The sequence below is a fragment of the Bidens hawaiensis genome, unplaced genomic scaffold (assembly GCF_021521415.1).
Source record: "Bidens hawaiensis isolate Kalapana, Puna unplaced genomic scaffold, B.hawaiensis_p1.1 tig00021197_1, whole genome shotgun sequence".
Lineage (NCBI taxonomy): Eukaryota > Viridiplantae > Streptophyta > Magnoliopsida > Asterales > Asteraceae > Bidens > Bidens hawaiensis.
In genome coordinates, this window is record NW_027493284.1 from 63,289 (window position 1) to 84,384 (window position 21,096).

Sequence of the window (21,096 nt, forward strand, 5' to 3'; positions counted from 1 at the left end):
ATACATGCTATGTGATTAGCCGTAGGAAATACTATGTGTAGAATACACTAATTATTTGCGTGTACACTATATAATGTTTGAGTTTACGTGGAATCGTTGTGGGATGAAGGGGGTCCACAGTGGTTGGTTAAACACAGAAATTCGAAACAGGTAGTACGAACAAACAATCACGATTTTACCGAAATTTCGAATTCATATTATAAACTTACATGTGTGCATATGCACACACAAGGATATGGCTGTACATATTTATACAAACGTAAATACATATTTTTACATACGCGTGTACATACAAACTATGACTGTGTGGTACGCAGAACTAATTTCGTTAAACTTATGAAACTCACCAACTATTCGTAGTTGACCTGTTTTAACATGCTTTTCAGGTAATCAGATATGAGAAGTAATTTCCTGTGCGTTACGTGTCTGACTGATGATTGATGTCGTGGGCGTTTGAATTAGAAGTAAAGTAGATGAAGAACCGGTTTGATTGTATCACCTAGTTTGTAAAAGAGATTAGAATGATGTAATATATTGTAAATTAGTTAGTAATGTTACTTTATGAACAATGTATTTGATACCAGTTGTATCTGTTGCATTTCCGTTTTACGCTTCCGCAAATTCGCTTAACGGGGTGTGACAGAAGTTGGTATCAGAGCCATTGGTTATAAAGATTTAGGTTATCCCTTAGGATATCTATAATATAACCGTAGACTCGATTATCATTGGGAAACTTAATAATGAGTAACGATAGATACTGATGGATGCCGGGATGAACTCTTAGGGCAAGTGAGTTATGTTGGTCCGGAACGTAATAACAGACTTGCTTGTACGAGGGAATTCGGGGAGAAGTCGCGTAACATATTGATAGGTAAAAATGGCAACATACATGCATAAAGATGATGTGGAGTATCTATGAAATGTACATACGTGCTTATCTGAGACAAGATATAGGGATATGTGTACGTACGGTACTACCGATGATATTAAATCTTATTGTAAAGAATATTATATTGGTTATAATCAATATTAATTCCTATTATGATTAAAATTATATCGTATCAAAATTTATATATTATATATATATATATATAATTAATATTATATCTGTTCGTAACAAATAAAATATTTAATTTCGATATTAATTAATAATATCCTTTACGATGATCTAAGCTACCAAAAAAAAAACGTTTTCTTCTGATTAACGATTGCATCTAAGGATATCGAGATCGGGTAGCTTTATGACAACTAAAGAACCGGTGTTGCTTGTGAGTGGGAATATGAGAATGCTTCAACAAGTTTAACTAAGTCTGGTGATGTGACGAAACCACTAAGGAACTTAATATGCAAGGCCCGAGAAAGAACCATGGGTGGTGTGTTCTATAGACAATGATTTCAAGAATATATATATATATATATATATATATATATATATATATATATATATATATATATATATATATATATAATACCTCTCAGCATGGGTCTAACCTTTATTTTATGTACTCATTTCTTTGACACTAAACTAAACTATTTTCTGGTCATCTTTCGATTTCTGTTGTTTAAGAAACAAACACCATCCCTGGGGGAAATACTTAGTGATGAATCCAACTTATTGAATTATAAATATAATAACTACTTTGTTGAGTCCCTACTTCTATAAACAGACCGTGACTACCAGTACATATAATGTATTAATGATATTTCAAAAGAAATATTAATAAAAATAATTTCCTTTACATATCACCAGTACAACTAATTCTGATGAACCTCCTTAACTAGCAAACTCTTCGAATCATCTATGTTCGACAACCTTCAACCTCTCCTATATTACGTGGTTTCAATCGATTATTATAAAATGAAAACCCCATAATCACGAAATGATGACGTGCCCCGACTGGAATGGAACCTACTTACCTCCAACCAGTAAACTACTACTTTTATTAAGTCCGACATGCCCACGAATACTGAATGACCTGGCGAAAGAATATATTTTACCATATTAGTTAACAAACATTCAGAAGTCAGGTGGAATATACACATGCATTCCCATTATAACGTACTGATTAAACTCGTAACGAGAAAATATCTACCTACGGGAGAGACCGAACAAAAACAACTTCCTAATAATGGGATCGTATCGAAACAATTGTCGTACTAGTTGTGAACTATTTATAATTGTTATAACGCGTGCTTTGATAGATAAGGATAGTATGGTATTGTCGTGTATAGCTTCTGATAATCCATACAAGCATATGGTGGTGCGCTATACTAATATGGAGGACGATTTGGGCATTTTTAATACAAACATTGACCCCTATTGGGTTAAAATTTCTTGTCATGAGATGACAACTTTTAATATATATGCAAACTTTGGCGTTTGCTAGGCTAATTTTACATACTATCCTTAGTATTCAGACTCGAGAACAAACCTGTGTGATATATACGTGTTAATTGAAATACCTGATTACTTCTTATTGTAATTCCTTTTGTGATTATTAGCGTATGTGAATTTTGTTAATTGTTGGATAACTGGTTATTGTTATAGAATGACCCCGAAGAAAGTAAACATGTTGTCTGAGGCAGATATAGCCGAGATGATCGCTCGACAACTACAAACGGTACTTCCGACAATAGCAGCACAATTCGCTGTTGGTATCCATACAACTATGAATACAAATCAAGTGCCGAACGCTAACGCGGCCGTAAATACTAATCCCCCGACAAATACTAATACAACCACAAATGCTCCCCCGATAAATACTGATACTATCACAACTAATACTCCCCCATTGAATACCAATATTACTTTAAATAATGATAATCTCCCACCAAACTTGAACAATAGTTGTAACAATCAAAATCCCCCGCAACACGGATATCAACTTAAGAACTTCATGCTATGTAAACCTATGGAATTTAGCGGTACCGAAGGACCAAATGGACTAGTAAAGTGGATCGAAAAGACTGAATCCATCATTAACATCACTAACTGTCCACCAGATTGTATTGTCAAATTTGCTACTTCTACATTTGTAGACCACGCGCTAATTTGGTGGAATACTGTTGTGCAAATTCAAGGACAGGAGGTAACCAATCGTATGTCTTGGACAGAACTTAAAAATCTTATGATAAAACACTTTTGTCCGATAAACGAAATTCAAAAATTAGAGCAAGAACTTTGGAATCTAGAAATGAAGGGTGCAGATCACTTGGAGTATACCCACCGCTTTAACGAACTGGCTCGTCTAGTCCCATGGTTAGTTACTCCAGAATCTAAACGTACTGAACGCTACATTTGGGGTTTAGCTCCCGAAGTCAGGAGTTTGGTTAATTCAACTGGCCCTGTAACTTTCAAAAATGTCGTGTTACAAGCCGGTATTGTAACTTCTGATTTGATTAGAAGTGGTGCGTTAAGAATGCCCGGGGAATCATCTGGTACAAAACGAACCAATTATGGAGCGGGAATACAAGAAAGACAACAGAATAAATGTGCACGCCCTGCAATACAAAATTACGCTATGGTCAGTTCCGATGTGAAGCAAGATAAGTATAATGGGCCTTTGCCTAGATGTGGAAAATGTGGTTATCATCATGTTGGTGAATGTCGGACCAATGTGTGTCACAAATGTGGGAAGGTGGGACACTATGCCCGAAATTGTAGAACCGTTATGAAAACTATAAATCCACCAACCCAACTCCAGGACTCACAACTACCCCAACCGCAACCAACACGACAACAACCAGTCTACCAAAACCAACCCATAATAAACCGTAATGCCTGTTATAAGTGTGGTAGTGTGAAGCACATCAAGAAAGACTGCCCTAGATTGAACCCAATTGCGACGGGAAGACAAAGGCAAGGACCGGCATCAACATCCAACTCAACTAGGGGTCAAGTATTGTGAATAAACCGGATAGAACAAATGTAGTAACAGGTACGTTCTTAGTAATGCCTAATATACTTTAGTTTATTTATTACGGACACTGATAGACGTTTCGTTCCTACAAGTTATTACCTTGGAAAATATACCGTCTAGTAAAATAACAATTCTGTATACTATTGAAACCACCAAAAGTAAGACTATAAATACTAACCATATTACTCGAAAAACTACCCTCTTAACCTAAATAACTAGCTATCCCCTATCGATGCACTCCCGGTGGAAGTGAGGAGTCATTGTGTAATAGTCAGTATGGACTAGTTAATTGAGTTCAAATGAAGCTTATATATAGAAATAGAACTGTTATATTGCCTCTTCTAGATAAAGAAGTGATCCCATACACGGAACAAAACCTAGTACCCCAATGACGAAACACGGATGAGAAGAACTATACTATCCGTAACCGAAACTTGAACTTTAAACTTTTATAGTCTTAATAACCGAGTGATGAACAAGGAAAAGTCAGGCCAAATGTTCGGATAAACTGAGTACTAGTATAAAGATGGAAGCGAAATATATGAAGGAATCATAGGCACATGTGTTGTAAAGTGTGCACTATTAGAAGTTAACGGGGAATACTAAAGATCCTCGGAGATGCTACAACAATTCGAGATACCCCATTGGAAGTGGGAAACAAACTACAATGGATCTCTTAACACATATTCCTAAAACATCCCGAGAAAGCAATGCCAGCTGAATGATAGTTTCTTGACTGATCCACTCCGAATACTTTCTTCCGAATTATAACAACTATCCAACTGAAAAACTCGCCTTAACAAAATCTTACTCTTGGTGAATTGTGTATGAAATTTTAGATCCCTAATTGGCCTAAGCACAGTCTATAATCCTCTATAAAACAATCAAATCAAATAAACTATTCAAACATTAGAGGAAAGTAAGACCGGTAATTTCAATCCTCATACATTAACAATCAACGTAATATTATGCAAACGCCTATATACTATATTATACGAGCAAGAATGTAACTCGCCATCTTATTAAAATTGAAAAATTGGCGACATCCAAAATACAAAATCCGATTCGATTTCGATAATCATAAATAAAGCTCGTAATATTAATAACAAACAGAAGGCCGCCTAAGGCTAACAAGAGGGCTATACTGAGAAATGCGAGAAGTTATCAAATTTTGAAAGTTGTTAGTTGAGTTGAGGAAAACGATGATTTGATTCTAAAATATATGGAACTGTACAAAATTGCCTCGAAAGTTAACCCCATAGTGTATTAAACAAAATTATTTCACTCCCAATATTTCATATTTATATATATATATATATATATATATATATATATATATATATATATATATCGAATCATAACGAGTGCCTTACTGAAAGAGCGGAATTAGTACTATTTGAAAACTTTTATACAACTAAACTCTATAAAGAGACTCGTGAAAATGCTGAGCGGGGAAAATCAAACAGTTGCGACACAATAAAATCTCATTGAATAAAATTCAGAGGAATCTATAACGGGGAATCAAACTTGTTCGGAAACAGAAAAACGAATTCCGAAACAAATTATTATAAAATTCTCCCCAAAAAGAGCATATTTGGCATATTGAATTTCGGGGACGAAATTTCTTAACTGGGGAGAATGTGACATCTGTGGCAAAACCGAGTACACCTTAGTACTTACAAACTCGAATAAGCGTTTAACCGCTTATTGCGTAACGAACAAACGAATAACCAAACGGGTCTGGTTATGGTCCGGATATCCCAGGGTGCCATCTATAAGTGATATACGTTTAATATAAGCTAAAATATTAGTAATATGGCCTTAGTTCGATAGAAAACAAGTTAAACAAAAACATGCTCGTTTAACTACCCGTTATAGATTTAAACGCGAAAGATAGTTACAAACCAAGCATTGTATCATCCGTTAAGCCGAAAAAGACTAACCAAACACTTATTTGAAATGTTTTAAGCGATCCGTGAAAATATTTTCGATTTTTACAAACGTATAGTATGTTTTTATAATTTTACACAAAACTAGCCGAAAAATACTCGTTTTCGCTCCGTTTGTCGCACCCGATATATTTTTGTCGCCAAAAACCGAACCTGAAATAAATTTGGACTTGGAATTTCACGTTCGGGCATGTAAATCAAGAAAATTGGGCCAAATGGGCCCAAAAGGGGGCCCAACAAGCCCAACCCGCCAAAAAAGACTTTTTTACCCTTGGTTTTCCTTTAAATATTAAACAAGTTCAAGATATTTTGAAGTCATTTTCTTGTGAAGAATCCGGATATCAACCTAGTCTTCTCAAAACCCAGAAAGAACTAGGTAAAGATGTCATAAATAATCGATTTTCGGCTAGTTTAAACTCGATTAATACCATATAAACATAGCTTGATTGCCAAAAATCATTCATAACCATGTAAAAACCTTAAAAATGGTCCATAAACATGTTTTGATCACAAACATGGTGAGGAACCTGGTTTAATAGTTTTTTTTGCCATAAACACGGATTAAAGGGTTGAAACGGCGTTTTTACGGTTCAAAAGTTCGTTTTTGTGCACTAGCCGAAACCATAAGTTAAGGGCTGTTATGTTGATGAAAAATTTCTTGGTTTGTAATATAGGACTTTTTTCAAGCCTACATAGGATCACAAGAGCTTGAAAAGTTGATTAGATAGGCGGAAACGAACCAAAACCGCTAAGGTAATGCCGAAACACTCGCTTACGGGCTGTTTAGGTTAAGGTTGTGATGTTCATATTATTTGGCCTTGAAATTTTTCAGGGATATCAGGGACCATGTCATTGAGTCCCTGTTCAAATTTGGTAATTTTTCGACCATCCGAGAATATTTGGCGAATTTATTACCGAATTGGGACGTTTATTTGGGAAAAATAGCTAAAATACTTCAAAAATTATGAAATTTTTCTGGGAACTCAGATTTGATGTATTTTGATCACATATGAATTTTGAGATCATTTGGAGAAGTCTAAAGGTGTTTTATGTATATGCGTTCGTGTGAATTTTTATAGCCGAATTTAGACCGAAAAGAATATTGCATGAGCTTTTTACATTTTGGAATTGATACAGGTTGTTTTGAGACATAAATTGGATATTCAGGAATTTTGGTGGAATTTTTGGAAATTTTTTGGGATAAACGGACGATTTTCAGGCGAAATATAGCTGATAAAATGAATATTTATAAATTATTAAATCAGTAAATAATTCCATAAATATTTTTATTAAAATCTACATATTTTATTTGATAAGTGGCTAAATTTTCATAATTTAATGATTAATGGTTAATTAATTATGCTAATTTGAAGATTAAACAAATTCAATTTAAAAAAAAAACGGCAAGTTCACGATTAACGAACCTGCGGGAATATCAAAACACCAAGAGTGATCAAAAATCATATTTTTGGATTAATTAAGTAAAAACAAACTTTTCTATGAGAAACCTGGACAATCCGGATAGATTGTGCGCGTTTCTTCTTAAATCGAACTGAATAAACGGAAACGGGCCCCGAGGCTGATCTGGTACCCCAGTATGTGATCCTTCTTTATAACTTAATAATTTTATTAACCAATACGTTTACCCAAGCTTATTTCCCCATAACCGTTTTTTGAATGCGTAAACGAACAACTTGGCCCAGCTGGGAAAACGGAAATCTGAGACAAGTTCGGTTTTAAGTATTAGACATTGAACAACATCACAGCTTAAGCCTATTACCACTTTCTGGGCGTTCCAACTATACCCAGATTAGTTATACAGCCCTGTTTAGTACTGAGATTATAATAATATTAAAATATTAATATTATTATAATATGGACTATAGGGACTAAGTGATAACAAGGGAAACGAACCCCGAGCTGATCTCGCACTGAGTGCCTACAAAACCGTGAGTTTCATGACTCCTCTTTTCAAACTGTTTACAAACTTTTGGGGTGAAAAGCATGTTCATATGCATTATCTATCTGAAAACGGTTCAGAACGAAAAATACCTGAACCTTCATATATGAAAAATTCCTACAAACATAATGGTAAACTACGTGCTGAGGAAAGGTGATTATTATCGTGATTGATATATTAAATGGAAACACTACGAATGCCAAAACATAATCAAATCATACGTGACAACCTGTTTATACAAATACGCTATATAATGCTAAACACAACAGGTTGAGCAAATAACGTGGTCTGTAATAGCCATTGGTGAATAACGTGGTCTGTATTGACCATGGGGCTATTGTGGGCGGAAGGGGGGACACAATAGTACTAAACTAAAGTTGAGTATGGCCTATGAGCCAAGTTCTGCTGCAACTTATAAACTAAAGTTGAGTATGGCCTATGAGCCAAGTTCTGCTGCAACTTATAAACTAAAGTTGAGTATGGCCTATGAGCCAAGTTCTGCTGCAACTTATTAAACGAACTAACTTGATTATGACATTAATGTTAAGAAAATAATGTGATTATCCGTATTCTGGGTGGATGGGGAGCCACAGTATTTGGTGATACGTGATAAATACTGTATGTGTATATGTGTCTATATACATGCTATGTGATTAGCCGTAGGAAATACTATGTGTAAATTACTAATTATTTGCGTGTACAGTATATAATGTTTGAGTTTATGTGGAATCGTTGTGGGAGGAAGGGGGTCCACAGTGGTTGGTTAAACATGGAAATTGGAAACAGGTAGTACGAACAAACAATCACGATTTTACCGAAATTTCGAATTCATATTATAAACTTACATGTGTGCATATGCACAAACAAGGATATGGCTGTACATATTTATACAAACGTAAATACATATTTTTACATACGCGTGTACATACAAACTATGACTGTGTGGTACGCAGAACTAATTTCGTTAAACTTTTGAAACTCACCAACTATTCGTAGTTGACCTGTTTTAACATGCTTTTCAGGTAATCAGATATGAGAAGTAATTTCCTGTGCGTTACGTGTCTGACTGATGAGTGATGTCGTGGGCGTTTGAATTAGAAGTAAAGTAGATGAAGAACCGGTTTGATTGTATCACCTAGTTTGTAAAAGAGATTAGAATGATGTAATATATTGTAAATTAGTTAGTAATGTTACTTTATGAACAATGTATTTGATACCAGTTGTATCTGTTGCATTTCCGTTTTACACTTCTGCAAATTCGCTTAACGGGGTGTGACAGCACCTGCCCAAAATTTGCACCTGATAATAGAGGCCACCATGCTTGTATATTCTTTTGCGGCCGGTTCAAAAATCGGGTCTGCAATTATCTGAAATGTACTGAGTGTCTTGATGTCTTTCTCTCCAAGCTTCATCAAATCTCGTGGGTCAACAAATCTATACTGCCCTTGCCCTTCTGCAGACGTACAACCACGGTAGCAGTTTCACTGTCATACATCCAGAATCTCATATTATCCAGAGTACCATCTGGAATAGATTTAGGCACAAGAATACGAGTGACTTTCTTTGTAGCAGGCCACATGACATTGACCATTGCCTTTCCTGTCTTTGGATCCACGACCCCTTTTGCTTTCTTCAAGAACGATTCTGCAGTTGGCATATTTGGAAAGCCTTAATCAACGTGATTTCTCAGAAAGTTCCAGAACACTAACATTCAAACTACAACTAGTTGACCAATCAAACGAACACCGATGGACATGATTTTTAAGTATGATATACTAGACATATCTAGGAGGATTTTGGTGCAAAAACCTCAATCAAAATAGTCCCGGAAAGGTTTGAATTGACAGCCACCCGGTAAGCCTACAACACGCGATTTAATGATCAATAAGCGGTTTACTATGACCAATTAAGGTGTAAAAAACTTGGGGAAACATAGAACTAACCTTCAATTGAAGTTTTGGACCTTAATCATGGCTACACAAAACAAAAACCGGGGGTGGGGAGGCTGAGTTGCTGCCGATCGAACCTCGGAGGGGCTAGGGTTTTGTTTTATGTTATAAAATAACAAGTTACACTCTAGTCCCTCGTGTATGAAGTATGAAACAACTTGAGTGGAAAGTTAAATGAATTCAACGTACTGGAAGGATGGTAACATCATTGAGGAATGCTGGATAACTCCCAAGAAATATACATACTATACAAGCTTTAAATCTTTGAACCGAAAATTAACGGGCGTTACAAAAAGTCCATCACCCTTACAATGGGGTTCGTTCCCGAATCCCGATGCGACAGGAACAACTACGGATAGAGTTTCATCATCTCATCTTTGGACTCCCAAGTAGCCTCTGAGCCACAACGGTGCCTCCACTATACCTTCACCTGCCTAACCACCTTATTCCTCAAACGCCTTTCCTGACGATCAAGTATAGCAATGGGTTCTTCAACGTAGTTCTATTTACTATCAAGCTCAATATCATCAAGAGGCACATGGGCCTCCTCATCTGCTAAACATTTCCTCAAATGGGACACGTGGAGAGTAGGATGAATCCCCGCGAGCTCATCAGGCAACTCTAGTCTATACGCTACCTCATCAACACGGGACAATATACGAAACGGACCAATGAACCTCGGACTAAGCTTCCCCCTCTTACGGAAACGAATAATACATTTCCAAGGAGAAACTTTCAACATAACCCAATCCCCAGCCTCAAAGACAATAGGTCTTCGCCTATTATCCGCGTAGGACTTTTAACGATCCTGAGCGGCCTTCATATAAGTCTTAATCTTATCGAGCTTCTCAGTCATAGCCTCAACCACCTCCAACAGACTGGAGTCCTACACCTCCTGCCATACAACATCTCAAACGGTGGCATCCCCATCGTGTCGTGGTAACTGTTATTATAAGAAAACTTGACTAACGGTAAATGACGATCCCAACTGCCACCAAAACCAATTACACGAGCTCGCAACATATCCTCGAGAGTTTGAATGGTCCTCTCGGATTGACCATCCGTCTGCGGGTGATAAGCGGTACTGATGAGAAATTTGGTACCCATCTCCTCAAGAAACTTCTTCCAAAACCTGGAGGTAAAACGCGTATCCCTATCCGAAACAATAGATACCGGCACCCCGTGCCTAGAAACGATCTCACGAATAAATACATCGGCCAACTGCTCGGAATTAAAAGTTTCTCGAATCGGCAATAAATGAGCGCTCTTGGTCAGTCTATCAACAATTACCCAAATTGTGTCATAACTATCCCTAGGAATACAAGGCAGTTTAGTTACAAAATCCATCCTAAGATGCTCCCACTTCCACTCATGTATTTCCAAGGGTTGAAGTTTCCCGAAAGACATCTGGTGCTCGGCCTTAACTTGTAGACACGTCAAACACTTACTAACGTACTGAGCCACCTCATACTTCATCACAGGCCAACAATAATTTTTCTTCAGGTCTTGGTGCATCATGGTCGCGCCCGGATGAATGGAATAGCGCGACTTGTGTACCTAATCCAATATTTTACCCCTGAATCCCCCATACCTGGGTACCCATAAAAGCCCATCCTTATACTTCACCCCGTCACTGACGTCTTCCAACAATTTTTCTTGACCCCAAATACGCTGCGACATAATCCATTCCACCTGTAAAGCTTCGTTCTAAACGTTAGCTATCTGCTTCAGAATATCGGGTTTAAGAATAAGCTGATAAGATTTCACAAGAATAGGTTTTGGTCTCTCCTTCAGGCTCAACGCGTCGGCTACCACGTTAGCCTTACCGGGGTGGTACATAATCTCCAGATCATAATCCTTAATCAACTCCAACCATCGACGCTGCCGCATATTCAGTTCCTTTTGTTCGAAGAAATACTTTAGGATCTTATGGTCAGTATAGATAACACAAGGGACACCGTACAAATAATGCCTGCACGACTTAAGCGCAAACACAACCGCCGCCAGCTCCAAATCGTGAGTAGGATAGTTCGCCTCATGAAGCTTTAACTGCCGTGAGGCATACGCGATGACTCGGCCTCGCTGCATCAGAACACACCCAAGCCCCTGGTAAGAGGCATCAGAATAAACCACCAGATCATCAGTGCCATCGGGTAAAGCTAAAATCGGGGCATGCGTCAACCTGTTCTTCAACTCAAGAAAAGCCTCCTCTTGCTCGGTACCCCAAACGAACTTAACACTCTTCTAGGTCAACTTGGTCAATGATGAAGCAATTTTCGAAAAGTTGGGAATGATGTGGCGGTAATACCCCGTCAATCCCAGAAAACTACGAATTTCGGATGGAGACTTAGGAGATTCCCATTCGGTTACGGCTTCCACCTTTGCATGGTCAACCAAAATACCACTCGGGTTAATAACATGACCCAAGAACTGAACCTCGCGTAACCAAAAAGAACACTTAGAAAATTTCGCATACAACTTGTTCCTTCGAAGAGCTTCCAAAACTTCCGTGAGATGACCAGCGTGATCCGATTCGCTTTTGGAGTACATAGGAATTTCGTCGATGAACACAATAACCGAACGATCGAGCATCGTCCTACACACTCGGTTCATAAGATCCATGAAAGCAGCCGGTGCGTTGGTTAAACCGAAAGACATCACGAGGAATTCATGATGCCCATTACGAGTGCGGAAGGCAGTCTTAGGGATATCTTCCTCGTGAATTTTTAACTGATGATACCCGGACCTACAGGTCGATCTTCGAGAACCAACTAGCTCCTTGGAGCTGGTCAAATAAGTTGTCGATCCTTGGGAGAGGGTACCGATTTTTAACAGTGAGTTTATTTCAATTCACGATAGTTAATGCACATCCGCATGCTACCATCCTTCTTCCTAACGAATAGGACCGGGGCACCCCAAGGTGAGATGCTTGGTCGAAAGAAGCCCTTTTCGAGCAAGTCTTCCAATTGAGTCATAAGTTCTTTCATTTCATTCGGTGCTAGATGGTAAGGAGCTCGAGCAACGGGTTTTGCGCCTGGTACAAGGTCTATTTGGAACTCGACCTCGCAATCCGATGGCACATCTGACAAATCATCTGGAAATACATCCGGGAAATCCCGAACAATAGGAATATCACCAACGGTAGCCACCGCTGTTTTTACGTTTATAGGATACGCCATATACGCCCCGCACCTATGTTGCATCAGTTTTCTCGCCTTAAGCATAGATATGATATGTGGTGTCGCACCATCCCGATCACCAAAGACCGTAATTTGGGTCCCATCCGGGGCCCTTAGACGTACAAGTTTCTGACCACAAACGATCTAAGCATCAACACTTGCGAGCCAGTTCATCCCAAGCACCATATCGAAACTGCCAAGTGGCATCAAGTACAGCTGCACCGTAAATCTATACCTAGATGACTCGATGGTACAACCCCGAATACCCTAAACACGGAAACAGACTTTCCTACAGCGACCTCAACCTCAACTCATCGACTACGAGGCTCGGGTGATTTATTCAATGAGGAACAGAAATTGGTAGACATAAAACTTCTACTGGCACCCGAATCAAAAACAAAAAAGACCGAAGCTTGTAATTCATCAAGTAAAAAGGTATTTGGGATAACATTATGCTCATACTTAGCTAAACAGTTGCACATACATTCTTGAAGGAGGGAGGAATTAAGCGGTCGAGTACCAAGGAACCCAGCGTGATAGCATGCTACGCCTCAGCTAAACAATTACGCTCAAAGCGTTCGAGAGGATGGGAAATGAACAGGAGAATTTAAGGAATGAGATGAACTTTAACACTAATGACACGAGAGTTAGCCATATCCTATCCCTACAAAGACAGAACCCTTACATAGTCAGACACAAGTAGTGTTTAGAACATGGAAGGTAAGGGTAAACTGCTAATAACGTTGATCAAGTGTTATTAGTCGTTTACTTCACCGGCCCGTCCTAAGCACCCCCTGCCCCTAACCACATCAGCATTCTATCTAACACATAAACAATTACTCACATAATAGAACTTTAAAAATTCAAAGGAATGACTAACAATTAAAGTTACCTCTTCGCATGCAGCTACTCACGGTGGGCATACTAGTCTTTTCCTTTACAGTTCGAGTCCAAGCATTCGGGGATGCTCGGATCCCTCGAACCATGGCTCTGATACCAACTTGTAAGACCCCGAATCCTAGGAATCCTACAGTTGGTATTCATCCAAAATACTTACAAAAATACTTAAACTTAAAAACAGTTCATTCCATTAAAATAACCAATTCAGAGTATAATTCAGCGGAAAATCATAATTAATAAAACAAGTTCCCAAAACCCGGGAATTATGCCCAAAAACCAAATTGAAATGCATTTAATAAAATGTTAAAAGAAAAATGTTTATTATTATTAAAACTTCCGACTAAGTATCCCCTCCACCGTCCAAGTAGTTTCGTGCACGTCGAAGCGGTAAAGCATCCACCTCCTAACCTGAAACTCACACTAACATGCACACAAAGTCAGCTTGAGCTGAGTGAGTTCAAGTTTTATTAATTAACATCTATAATAATAATCATAATAGTCATTCCAAGAGTTTTAAAATAAACGGGATATAACAGTTAGGCCATCATCAATAATAAGTAATCATCTTTATATATATATAAACGTCCCTGTAATCATATATAGACATCCGTATAATTATATATAAACATCCGTATAATTATATATAAACATCCGTAGAATTATATCCCTACATATATTTCATCCAAGTAATAACATCAGGGTCGAGCACACGTACAACCCAAACACGTTACATCTCATCCAAGTAATAACATCAGGGTCGAGCACATGTACAACCCAAACACGTAACATCTAATCCAACGTATACAAACAAAAAGTAGGCATACGTAAACATCCTTAGTCGATCACGACTAAATAAACCTCGCCAATTATAGGCCATACAATAATACATACAAACATACTATAACATCATCCCAAGGGTTACCCTATACAAGTAGGCCTATATAAAATAGTTTAAACGTTTCATCAAGCAAAATCGCTTAGGTGTGCATGCTAGCCCAAAAACTTAAAATGAGTAAAAAGGGGCATCATGAACTCACCTGACACAAGGCACAATTTCACCACAAGCTAGAGGACCCCTAAGTAATCCCAAAACTCAAACACTTGTTTGTAAACATACAATCATCACAAGTGACATCGAAATGACTCGTTTATCCTATGAGATGTTCTAACATGGTTCGAGTTACCTATAGCCTCAACCTAAACAAACTCATTCATAACAGCCCCTGGGGCCTTACCTCCACCAACACGACCATTAGATACTCCCGGGAATAAAGGATTCCTAAATTACCCTTGGAAGCACTAGGTGATACTAACACGCGCGTTTAAGAGTTGTTTAGTGGATTAACATCCAACTAGCCCCGTGTGGACCCAAAATGATAATTTCACAGCCCACAAGTCCACACGACACTACACGAGTCAAATGGGTCGGTAATTCGCAAGTACAACGCCCCAACTATTCAATAATCGCAATTGCGCGTTGTACCGACCCGTTTGAGTAACTGACAACCAATTCAGCCCCATAACTCATAAAAATGATTTTTCAACAGCCCGTACATCAAACCAAGTTCACCCGAGCTGAATTAGTCGTTAATCACTTCAACCCTCGCGTTAAACGGAACAATCTACAATACTAGTCAACCGAACACTAACATTCAAACTACAACTAGTTGACCAATCAAACGAACACCAATGGACATACCTAGGAGGAATTTGGTGCAAAAACCTCAATCAAAACTGTCCCGGAAAGGTTAGAATTGACAGCCACCTAGTAAGCCTACAACACGCGGTTTAACGATCAATAAGCGGTTTATTATGACCAATTAAGGTGTAAAAGACTTGGGGAAACATATAACTAACCTTCAATTGAAGTTTTGGACCTTAATCATGGATGCACAAAAGAAAAATCGGGGGTGGGGAGGCTGAGTTGCTGCCTATCGAACCTAGGAGGGGCTAGGGTTTTGTTTTGTGCTATAAAGTAACAAGTTACACTCTAGTCCGTCATTTATGAAGTGTGAAGCAACTTGAGTGGAAAGTTAAATGAATTCAACATACCAGAAGGATGGTAAGATCATCGACGAATGCCGGGTAACTCCTGAGAAATGTACATACTATACAAGCTTTAAATCTTTGAACTGAAAATTAACGGGCGTTACAAGTCCACCCCCCTTACAATGGCATTTTCCCCGAATCCCGATGCGACAGGAACCACTGCAGATAGAGTTTCATCATCTCATCTTCGGGCTCCCAAGTAGCCTCGGAGCCCCAACGGTGCATTACACGGGTTTTATTTATTTATTTTTATTTTTTTCGAGCAAAGGGTAAGAAAATATAAGAATAATGGCAAAAACAGAAATTTGAAAATATTTTTTTTATTTTTAATTAAAAATAATTATTTAGGAGTTTTTAAGTTTTCTCTCTAAAGATGAGTTTTCTCTTAATTCTATCCCTATATATATATATATATATATATATATATATATATATATATATATTTGTATGTGTGTATTATAGGGTGAAACGATACTAACATTGATACTATTAAAAATTAAATTAATAATATTTACAATGATAAGAATAATAAAAATAAACTAATAATAACAAAATATTTTTAATTTGATATATTTAATGAAGACTTGTAAGTGAAAAAAAATGTTTGAGGGATTAATATGTATTGTAATGTCCTCGTTTCAATAAATAAGTAAATAAAGTATCTTGAGTTTGTTTTAAGTTGTCGTGTCGAGATGCATCAATTAAATTAGTTAACTAATATCTGGAAGCATGGATAATATTAAGAGAGTTATTGGACTTAAGAGTGATTTGGGCCAAAAAGCCTTTGGGCTTTCCTTATTTAAACCCTAAAACCCTAAATACATCCTTATCTTGTCATATCATCATCATTCTCCCAATCATTGGCACACATACACACAACAATAATCCCCTGTACACAATCCATCTCTCCGTACATTCAAGATCTAACCAAAACAGTATGGTAAACGATTTATAACCATTTTCATTTCATTCTTGTTAAAATAAGAACAAACGAAACGAACTCGACATAAAAACCCGATACGTGTATATGTATAAACACACACACACACACAGATATATATATATATATATATACGAATATGAACAAAGGGTTTCATGTATGGTGTAAGCAACAACTAAGGTGAAAACCTGACTTGAAACGGGACTTAGATTCCGGTCAGGGTGGGTCTCCGGTGAACTGAAAGTACACGGGAACCGAGGTGGACCCAAACCCGCACTAAGAGGACCCGAAAATACAACCAAATCCAAACCCGCATGCGAACCAGATATGAACCCGGATAGCAGACACGAACTCCGTGCAAAACCCGTGGATTTCGCATCCCTTGCGATGCAAAGTTCCTGCCATGCGAAGTGAATGCGATGTGAAGTTTCGGCCGCGCGAAGTGAATGCGATGCGAAGTTCCGGCCGTGCGAATCGTTGATGCGAAAATTAGGGGCCGATTGGCGTGGTGCCTCGTGTGATGTGGAGGTCGGGGATGGCTGAGAGGGTGGCGGTGGTGGCTTAGGTAGGATGGGAGGTGATAAAGCAGGAGAGTGGTGGCGATGGTGTGGCCGGAAATGGAAGGAAAGTGGCGGCGCAGGTTGCCGGAAAACTGTTAGGGGCGGCGGTGGTTTGGTGTGGTGAAGAAGACAAAAAAGAGAAGTGAGAGGGAGGGGGAAATAGGTCACGGGTCTTAAGGAACGGGGGTGGCGAGGTGGTTGGTTAATAATAATATTAATAATAATAATAGGATAATGGAATAATGATAGATGTTAATAATAATACACAACAAAAAAGAGTTATATGGATACAAGACATGGACGAAACCCGAACCCGAGACCCGACTCGTTTAGAACCCGCAACCCGCCTTATGCCAAACCAATGGTTTATGGGACCCGTTCAAAACACTTAAATGTAAGAGCCGTTGTAAATGGAGAAATTGAAAGGAACGTACGAACGAGGAATAGGTTACAAAAATATATAGTTATATAATAACATTAAGTACGAATAGTAATGAAATAATATAATAATAAATATAAATACGATAATAATAAATGTCGTTAAGAATCCAAACTAATCGAGACAATTCGTTAATAAATAAGGTTAAGTATATTAAATTAAAATGAACGGTTAAAAAAAGAATACATATCGGTTCAATTAACATAAAAGTTAACCCTGTTAACTTAGAAATATGGAGGGTTAATATGTGTACGTTATAAGCAGTTATTCGAGCTCAGTTGAAGAGGGGAGTTTCCATTAATTCAAAGAGGAATCGACTGCAGGTGACTTCTAGCCCCCTTTTTCCTTAAACGTTTCGGGGCAGTATGTATACTCAAGAAAGAAGATAAAGACGAACGAAATATGTTTAAAAGAGAAAGTAAAAATGTAGATTAGTAGGAAAATTATTTAACTACTAATATTAGGAATGTATTATGAATGTGGGTAAGTCACGATATGGACATCAGGGGGGTCGTAGTCCCTTATACTTGTCCACATCATGAAGTACTCGTGAGCGATGTGCGGACATGTACGCAATAGACAGATGCTCTAGTTACGGAAATAACAAAGCTCTATGAACGGGAAAGCACAGGCATGAATATAATAAAGAACAAAAAGCCTATACTGTGTTCGGGCACGTGTTGTGACAGTAATGTGGTCTAGTTATAAATACAATGAGCTGATTGATTAGGATAATATGTATACTATGGTCCAATTATGGACACAATGACTGGAGGGTCCAGTTATGGACACAATGACTAGGTGGTCCAGTTATGGGCACAATGAATAGGCGGTCCAGATATGGATACTATCAATAGGCGGTCCAGATATGGATACAATGAATAGGCGGTCCAGAGATGGATACAATGAAAAGGCGTTCCAGAAATGGATATAATGAATAGGCGGTCCAGATATGGATACAATGAATAGGCGGTCCAGATATGGATACAATGAATAGGCGGTCCAGATATGGATACAGTGAATAGGCGGTCTAGATACGGATACTAAGTACAGTAGCTATTAATTATGTGTGTATACAAAGTACGGTTGCATGGCATGATAATTTTAATGCATAGATATACGTTGTGTGAATGTATGGTCCAGCTATGGATACTATTTGTATGGGTAAAAGTCAGTGGATTGAATAGAAAGAATGTATGGGACAAGTCCTATCAAATACCTGCGTAAAATAACAATATGTATATTGATGGGTATAAATGATTGCATGTTCGTGCGTAGAGCCTTCGGGCCTCATGCACGCGCAACAAGTTGGGATGGCAAATTCCTTGAATTGATATGGTCGATTACGAGTAAGAATAGAAGGATCAATTATGAGCAAGTACATACGGGACTAGTTATAGACGAGTGTTACGTCGCGTATAAAAAAAAGGAGTGTGATTTAATTATAATTTGAAATTTAATTAAAAGAAAGAAATGTTAGAACTCACTCAGCGTATAGCTGACTTTTATTATGCATGCAGGTATTATTGGTGGCGTGGCAAGCTTGAGGCGCATACGAGGCTATCCATATTGAAGAATAGTTAGAGAATAAGATTGTTATATAAAAAGTTTAAATTTCCACTGTGATTTGTATAGACTTCCGCTGTAACATACTACGTTTATAAGTAAATCCATCACCGAATGTAAGGTTACAGGGATCGGGGCCTTACAAGTTGGTATCAGAGCAAAAGTTTGAGAGATTTAAGCATCCTTACATGCTTAGACTCAAACAGAGAAGGGACCAAAGAAGAAAGACATTATGGATAGCCGTATGCCACTCAAGCAAGCTAAATACGTAAAATTTCCTTACGTATAACGTAGGGATAAGTAAAAAAGTTATATGAAATTGTTAGAAGTATGATTGCTTGCTTATATTTGAAATGCTTGATTTTCTAACTGCCTTAAGTAGAACCAAGCATAAGTAAACTCACGAAAGGAAGTGTATAGGACAAGGAAAGTAACGTGAGCAGTTAATCCCAGCTGGCCACTGTTATTACATGCAGCCTTACTGTCCTTGTATTAAATAGTTCCTCACGTGACGATGTTTGTGTTTTTCCTTTAGAATTCAGATGGCTAGTACGAAGACTACTAGGCAAGGAGGGTGCAAGGGACGCCGTGGTAGGCCACGTATCAACCCAGTACCCTCTTAGGAGCCGATTATTTAGCCTAGTGAAGACAGAAGCCTGATTGTACGTGAAGAAGAGTATCAGCTCGATCTTGCTATTCAAGCTGCGATTACTCAAGCCATTGCTGCTGCAGTGAAGTATCTCCAATCAGACAAGTCTACTGAAAGTCGTACTAAGACTGTTGAGAATACTGGGGAGAGTAGTAAGGAGGATACTGAGACTGAGGTTGAGGCATCAAGTGAAGATCATTCGGTGAAGATGAGTGATGGTAAGAGAGGCCGAGTTGGTTGCATGTACAGAACCTTCAAAGGTTGTGACCCACCTCAGCTAACTGGTACTGGTGACGCGATTGCTACCCTTCAGTGGATAAACGCAATGGATAAGGTTATCTGCATTAGCGAGTGTCGTCCCGACCAAGGTGTTGGCTTCGCTACTCAGTCATTTGGTGATGAAGCTATGTTCTGGTGGGAAACTGTTGAACAAAGAAAGACTATTGCTGAAATCAAGGCCATGAAGTGGGAGGATCTGAGAAAGATGGTAATGAAGAAGTTCTGTGCTGATGTTGAAGTTGAAAGGGCGGAGAGGAAGTTTCTGAACTTGAAAGCAGGGAAAATGACAAACCGTGAGCACACAACTAAGTTTAATCGAATGTCAAGACTTGTGCCTGAGATGGTGAATACCGAAGCAAAGAGAATCAAGTGTTATGTCAGAGGACTTCCACAGAATGTCCGCACACTGGTCAAGGCGAATAGATCTGCTACTTTTGATTCTGTGGTCGAGCTTGCGAAAATGGTTTATGATGACCTGGCAGTGAATGAGGTGGTGGTAGAGGAGAAGAAAGAAAGGAAAGGAACCACTCCCGCTAAACGGCTTATAGATAATGTGGATAATGCGGGGGAAAAGATATGTCAGATGGAGGGGAGAGAGGCTTGCAAGGTGTGTGGCAAAATGCATCTTGGAGAGTGCAAGGGTAGTTCGAACGAGTGTTACAGATGCGGGAAAGTAGAACATTTCTCCTGTGAATGCCAGAACAACCATAAATGCTTTAATTGTGGAGCTGGTGGTCATAAGGCTTATGAAAGTAAG